The 7,500-nt window shown below is 48.0% G+C and overlaps 1 protein-coding gene across 1 annotated transcript in view; it reads right to left on the reverse strand.

Annotated features, from left to right (window-relative positions):
• LOC137656138 (thrombospondin type-1 domain-containing protein 7B-like) overlaps positions 1-7,500 on the reverse strand; it is an 82,428-nt gene that overhangs the window by 58,303 nt on the left and 16,625 nt on the right.

Raw genomic sequence — 7,500 nt, forward strand, 5'->3', positions numbered from 1 at the left:
GTATGCAATCCCTTTCCCTCTGTTGAAGCCTTGGGCTTATCCCTAAGTGCTTTATCTGAATTAACTTTCGATAAAACTATACTGGGGTGTTACTGTACCTTCCTGTTCCAGTAAGTCTGGTTTCAGAGAGGGACAGAACAACAGAGTTTTTGGTCTGAGTCTGTGTTTGTCTGGCTTGGGGTAGAGTCTCCCTCGCTGGCCTGACACAGACATAGGAGGCTTAGCCCCCATAGGTCACTACCGAAGGTTTCTGTACGAGATGATTCCTTCTTTTGTGATCTAGCAGACTAGTCCTTGTTGCTGTTCTCGGGGGAGGATAAGATTCTTTCCCTGGGAGTAGCAACACCTTCCTTGCTTTGGTTCTCTGGGAGCTGGCAAGTATTGCTGGCCTCCCTCCTTGGATCTCCCTTAGGCTAAGATGAGTTTTCTTGGCTGCGGGTGATCCTTCACTAAAGCAATGTTGGTAGGACCATCTTTTGTCCCTTCCCCCTCTATCTCCGTAATGGCCTAGCCATTACAGTACTGTACGTCATTCTACATCTGGACCTAGGATAGGTTAGGATGTGGAATTGACTCAGTCCCTTGCCGGCCGGCAGTCTTCTGCTTTGAGTGCTGCCCGGACCTCCCTTGGTCCCTCATCCATGCCTGCCTGTAGAACCAGACGGCATTGGTCAGGAAGCCTGAATTAGATTCTCCCCTTCCTTATATGCACTCTTTCGGATTGCCGGGCTTGGAGGTAGTGTACGCTCTTATCCCAGCATCCATTCTGTTTTTCTTTTAGTGCTGTACCCGACCCGGCAGCCGGGCAGTCGTAGTCCTCTGGTTCTTTTGCTGCCGGCCGGTATCGGTTGTTTACCTTTGCCGGCATCGGTTGTTTACCTTTGCCGGCCGGCTAATGTCAGCCCTTGTCTGCCGATCGCTATGAGCAGTGGCCGGCTGCCGGGTACTACCTTGTGTAGTTGCCGGCCGGCAATGATTGCCGGCCGACACTGGCAGTTGCCGGCCGGCAGTTACTGTCGGCCGGCACATTTGAACCAGCGTTCTGCCGCCTTATAGCTGTTAAGTAGTATACTTTAAAGCTAGTTATGGTGTGTGCCGGCCGGCAAGTGCCGGCCGGCACATAACCTTCTATACTGTACCAGTATTCTTCTGTATAACATATACTGTAAGAGGAAAACTATAGTACAAATTTTGGTACAGCACTGTGTGTTCTAACACTTTTGTGTTGTCTTGCAGAGCCCTTTGCTGTTGCCTTACAGATAAGAAAGTGAGTTCTTTCTTGCCTATTATCCAGAATTTTAAAATCATGCTTAGGTGTGAGCTACACCTGTTTCCTCTGGAAAATTTTCATTGGTTATTCTAGAAGAGATTAACCATACGATTTTATTATCTGGAAGGCTGCAACAATTGGTTGTGAAGGAAACACAAGTGTGTGTCTTTCCTTTCTGAATTGTTATGCTAAACTATGCATATCCAGTGATACATAGTTCACTTGATACTCATGGAAATTTCTTATCTTTACAGGAGGACCCTCCGAAGTGCGGAAGTGTTTTCTGCAACGTCCACAGTAAGAACCTCTGTGGACATGAGTTTTTGGAGGCACGCAGCATGCGCTGTCTCCAAGGGTGATCTCCAATATTGGGACCCTCAGGTATGTACTGTGTGCACTAACCTGATTACTGAGGCCTTTGATTCCCCTAGGACGGCGGAATCAAGGGATATAGCAAGGGAGAAGCTTCGTACCTGGGTAAGGGGCTTCCAGAACACCTCTGGACCTTATCTTCCAAGTGAGAAGATGAGGGCGTATCTTTTCCCTAGGGCATCAGCTGATGCAGTGATTCCCCAGCCTCAAGAAGAGATCCCCCAAGTTCAGATCCAGGTGGATGCTGAAGTCGCGGTCGCTATGCAAGACATCCAGTTGGATGACAGGATGTCTGACGTGGACGAGCGTCTGGAGGAGGACCTCCTGGCAGAAGCCCAGGATGAAGTTATAGCCCCAGACGTTGTAGAGGAAGAGGCCGACGAGGTGTCGGCTACTCCGGTTCAGATCCCGGAGCCTATTCCCTCAACATCGTCCGCTCTCCCAGTAGAGCTGGGACAGGCCCTCTCCTCCATTGTTGGAATGATCCAACATATGCAGAAGGAGAATCAGGAGAAGGCGGCTGCAATGGAACTGCGGATGCAGAGCCTTGCAGCATCACATGGGCCCCAGAAAAGGCTCAATGTAAAAGACCTTCCCTTGTGCTTAGATGGTAACCCCATGGAGGTATGCTGAGTACATGCCGATGACAACTGGAAAGATCGTCATCTCGGATAAGTTGGGTTCAGTTCCCCTAGAGGAGGTGGAATTCTGGCCCAGCAAGGCGTCATATCCGGACTGTTATGTCCGGCTGAGGAGGGAACCAGCTTCAAAGGAGGAGACAGAGCCGAAGGAGGTCATAATGATGGACCATGCTAAGGCTCAAGCTTTGCTTTCATCCTCCATGAAAGAGAGGGGCTTCTCGAACTCAAAGGTAGCTGTATTGAGTAAGAAGCTCCTTTCCTTTGTGTCCTCTCCTGCTAGAGCCTTCCCCTTTTTACAGAAAGGGTTTGCGGCTGTAATAAAAGCAGTCGAGGCCGGCAAGCCTTGCCCCTCCCTGGAGGAGTGTAAACCCTTGTCGCTGGCCCTGCCTATGGACCACAAAGACTGGAAGGACGTCCATCTTACCTTCTCAGTTGGGAAGTTGGAGGCTGATATTGCCGGACGTCAGTTCTGCGAGGACCTCCCTAAGCTCTCTGACTTTCTTTTGCGGAGAGAGCTCGAGACAAAAGAAAGACTGGCTGCCTCAATGTCTCTTCAGACTACTCTTGAGACGATGGCAAGTGACCCCAATGTCCATGAAATGTTCATGGTAGTGGCCAAGACTCATCTGGCCACAGTGACGAAGGATCTTTATGGCTTCGTCAAGGCGAGGAGAGCATGTAGGGAGTTCGTGTTCACCTCGGCTACGGTGAGGCACGAGCCAAGGAAACTAATCTCCTCCAACATTTGGGGCAAAGACCTTTTCCCTAGCGAATTGGTCAAAGAAGTTGTTGATAAGGCCGCCTTGGAGAATAGAAACCTTCTCCAGAAGTGGGGCCTGGCTATTAAAAGAAAGTCTTCCCCGGATGAGGGTCCTCAACCAAAGAGGAAGACTATGAGGACTAGGCTACCGTCTCGGCCAGCCAAGCCTCTTAGACAGCAACAGCAACTGCAATTGCCATTGCCTTCAGTGCCCCAGATGGTGGCATAAACCCCGACCACCTTCCAGTGGGTACACCAGGCTGTGTCGACACAGTCCACGGCATTCACCCCAACGTTCGAAGGGCAGTCTACTTCCTTTCGAGCAAAGCCTGGAGGAGCAACCAGAGGCTCGTCTAGGCGCCCCTCAAGGGGAAGGGGATTCAGGGGTGGTCGCGGTCAGGGAGGCAAGACCTCATGACGGCAGTCCAAGTGAGATGATGACGTTAGGAGGGAGACTTCAGAATTTTCGGGATCGGTGGACCTTTGATCCCTGGGCCCACAGCCTACTCAAGAATGGACTGGGCTGGAGCTGGTACAGCACTCCACCCCCGTGCCCTCGGTTTTTCCAACACTCCACCCCCGTTCTGGAGGAGTACATTCAAGAACTGTTGGAGAGAAAAGTGATCCGAAGGGTGAAGTCCATCAAATTCCAAGGGAGGCTGTTTTGTGTTCCCAAGAAAGACTCGGAAAAGCTCAGAGTCATTCTGGACTTGTCGCCACTCAACAAAATCATAGTGAATTGCAAATTCAAGATGCTAACACTGCAACACATAAGGACCTTACTGCCCAAGAGGGCATATTCCGTCTCTATAGACTTGTCAGACGCCTATTGGTACGTTCCAATCAACCGTCGACTCTCCCCCTACCTAGGGTTTAGGCTACAACGAAGACTATACGCCTTCAGAGCCATGCCATTCGGGCTAAATATAGCCCCAAGGATTTTCACGAAGCTTGCGAGCGTAGCTCTAAAACAATTACGCCTAAAGGGTATTCAGGTAGTAGCCTACCTGGACAACTGGCTGGTGTGGGCAGCATCCGAGACAGAATGCTTGCAAGCTTCCAGTCAAGTGATCCAGTTCCTAGAGTACCTAGGCTTCAAGATCAACAGAAAAAAGTCTCGATTTTCTCCATCTCAAAAGTTCCAGTGGCTAGGAATCCACTGGGACCTAATGTCACACCGTTTCTCCATCCCGGCGAAGAAAAGGAAGGAGATAGCGGGTTCTGTCAAGAGACTTCTAGATTCCGAAAGGATATCAAGACGCGAACAGGAGAGGGTACTGGGCTCTCTCTAGTTTGCTTCGGTGACAGACCCAGTGCTAAGAGCACAGCTAAAGGATGCAACCGGAGTTTGAAGAAGTTATGCATCAAACACGCGAAGAGATCTGAGAAGACCAGTTCCGCTTCGGCTATGTACTCTTCTCAGGCCTTGGTCCCAAGCCAGACATCTAAAGAAGTCGGTTCTTCTTCAGCCACCTCCCCCGTCGGTGACGATTCACTCAGACGCCTCGAAGGGGGGATGGGGAGGTCACTCTCATCGGAAAAAAGTCCAGGGGACTTGGTCCAAGCTATTCAAGACCTTTCACATAAACTTTCTAGAAGCTATGGCAGTGCTCCTTACCTTAAAGAAAGTCTCCTAGCGTCACTCGATCAACATAAGGTTGGTGATGGACAGCGAGGTAGTTGTGAGATGCTTGAATCGACAAGGATCGAGGTCACCACCTCTTAACCAGGTGATGTTGGCCATCTTCCGATTGGCGGAAAAGAAGAAGTGGTACCTGTCGGCAGTTCACCTTCAAGGAGTCCGCAATGTGACAGCGGACGCTCTATCCAGGTTTATACCGATAGAGTCGGAATGGTCCTTAGACGCAGGATCATTCTCCTTCATTCTGAATCAAGTCCCAGAACTGCAGATAGACCTCTTTGCGACGAAAGACTACAAGAAGTTGCCACTGTACGTGTCCCCGTACGAGGACCCCTTAGCAGAAGCAGTGGACGCGATGTCCCTCGACTGGAACAGATGGTCCAGGATTTATCTGTTCCCTCCTCACAACCTTCTGTTGAGGGTCCTCAACAAACTGAGATCCATCAAAGGTGGTAGTGGCAATTGTGGCCCACAAGTGGCCGAACAGCGTGTGGTTCCCCCTGGCATTGGAATTACGGCTGAAGTTTGTACCGCTACCAGATCCAGTTCTGACCCAGCGAGTCCAGAAGTCGACTGTCTGCGCTTCATTACAGAAAACCCTGACCCTCCAGCTCATGATTTTCTCTCCCTAGCGGTGAGAAAGCGTTTCGGGATTTCGAAAGCCAGCATAGACTTCCTAGAGGAATATAAATGCAAATCTACTAGAAGGCAATATGAGTCATCTTGGAGAAAATGGGTGGCCTTTGTCAAGGCGAAGAATCCGCAGGAAATCTCGACAGAATTCTGCTTATCTTTCTTCATCCACCTCCATGGTCAAGGGTTGGCAGCTAACACGATTTCAGCGTGTAAGTCTGCTTTGACAAGACCCATTCTATATGCCTTCCAGGTCGACCTAGGTAAGGAGATCTTTAATAAAGTTGCGAAAGCCTGCGCTAGGCTCAGACCTTCAGCACCTCCAAAGCCAATTTCATGGTCATTAGACAAAGTTCTTCATTTCGCTTCTCTGTTGAGCAATGAGGAGTGTGCGTTAAAGGATTTGACACAAAAAGTTATTTTCCTATTTGCACTCGCGTCTGGGGCCAGGGTTAGTGAGATTGTAGCCCTCTCGAGAGAGGCAGGTCGTGTTCAGTTCCTGGATGGGGGAGAACTGAACCTGTTTCCGGATCCTACGTTTCTCGCCAAGAATGAGTTACTCACCAACAGGTGGGGTCCCTGGAGAATCTGCCCTCTGAAAGAAGATGCATCTCTATGTCCAGTAGAATGCCTAAAGGTCTATCTTCGTAGAACTTCAGACTTCAAGGGTGGTCAACTATTTAGGGGAGAAACATCAGGCTCAAATTTATCTCTGAATCAACTCAGAGCGAAAATCACGTATTTTATTCGCAGAGCGGATCCTGACAGTACACCCGCAGGTCACGATCCGAGGAAAGTTGCCTCATCCTTAAATTTCTTTAATTGTATGGATTTTGAACATCTCCGTTCATACACTGGCTGGAAGTCTTCCAGAGTGTTCTCTCGCCACTATGCGAAGCAAGTAGAGGAACTAAAGAGATCTGTGGTAGCAGTGGGTCGCGTCTTTAACCCTACTGTTTAACTCTGCGAGGAACAGTGGTCTTAATTGGGACGATTAATTCCAGGGTGAGTGTGTAGTTACATACTGTACTACAAACTAAGTGAGGGCACTGAGTTGCCCACGTAGACTGTTCCATTTCCAAAGGTGAACCTAGCATAAGTGCAGACATGTGTGCCGAGCGTTTCTAACGCTAATGTGATTGATTTGTAATACAGACTTTTATGACTTGATACCTCGGTATCTTCAAAGTGGCATTAATGTTTTTTCTTTCAGATAAACAAGTTCTGTTTATTATCATACTTATGCTTAAAGTTTTGGGTTATCCTCTTCTTATATATATATATATATATATATATATATATATATATATATATATATATATATATATATATATATATATATATATATATATAATTTTTTGTTAACCTGTCTATTTATTGTTTGTCAATAAACTTGTTCTTGAGAACCTTGCGTCTCCTTCACCTGTGTCAATTTATTGGTATAATTGAGCATTCATTCTATGTACGTTATCTGGGATAATTTTAATAGAATTGTTCCTTTATGCAAGCGATGTTGCATTGGTTTATGCTTTCCCTTAACGGGAGGACTCCGTCCCATAAAGGGATGGGGGCGGTTTTACAAGTTTCCTCCTATGCGGATATAAACCTTTGCCCAATACAAGTATTGTGCGTAGAACTGGTCGATATTTCATATTGACGCAGTGGTTCTTTACAAACTATGCCTTACCTAATATAGGGTGAGACCACTGTATTACCTTGCCTGGTATTCATACATAGGTATATGTACTCTTCGAGACTTTTCCAGAGTCTAGTAGGACTCTTCCCTGTAGGGGGCAGGAAGCTCTAACATGGTTTATAGTTAGTTGAAAAGATGTATAACGGTAACATCTTAGGTCTCTAGGTCTAGTCGACTGGGGAAAAATTACCTCCGGGGAGTACGGCACGTTCTGAGAATCCACAGATACAGTAATGCTCTGGTATACTTCCATCAAGACGACATGGCTTGAGCCCAGAAAACGGATTTTGAGCGAAGCGAAAAATCTATTTTTGGGTGAGATGGCCATGTCGTCCTGATGGACCCGCCCTTCCCTTTCTATGAAAGGGCTGTAGTACCCCTCCCTACATACAGTATCTGTAGCACCTCGTGTACTCTACAAGGAATACAGATGGCGCCAGGATTGGCGCCAGGCACACTTACGAAACTGGAGAATAGGGAGCCTTG

Source organism: Palaemon carinicauda, chromosome 17, assembly GCF_036898095.1.
Source record: "Palaemon carinicauda isolate YSFRI2023 chromosome 17, ASM3689809v2, whole genome shotgun sequence".
NCBI classification, from domain to species: Eukaryota; Metazoa; Arthropoda; class Malacostraca; order Decapoda; family Palaemonidae; genus Palaemon; species Palaemon carinicauda.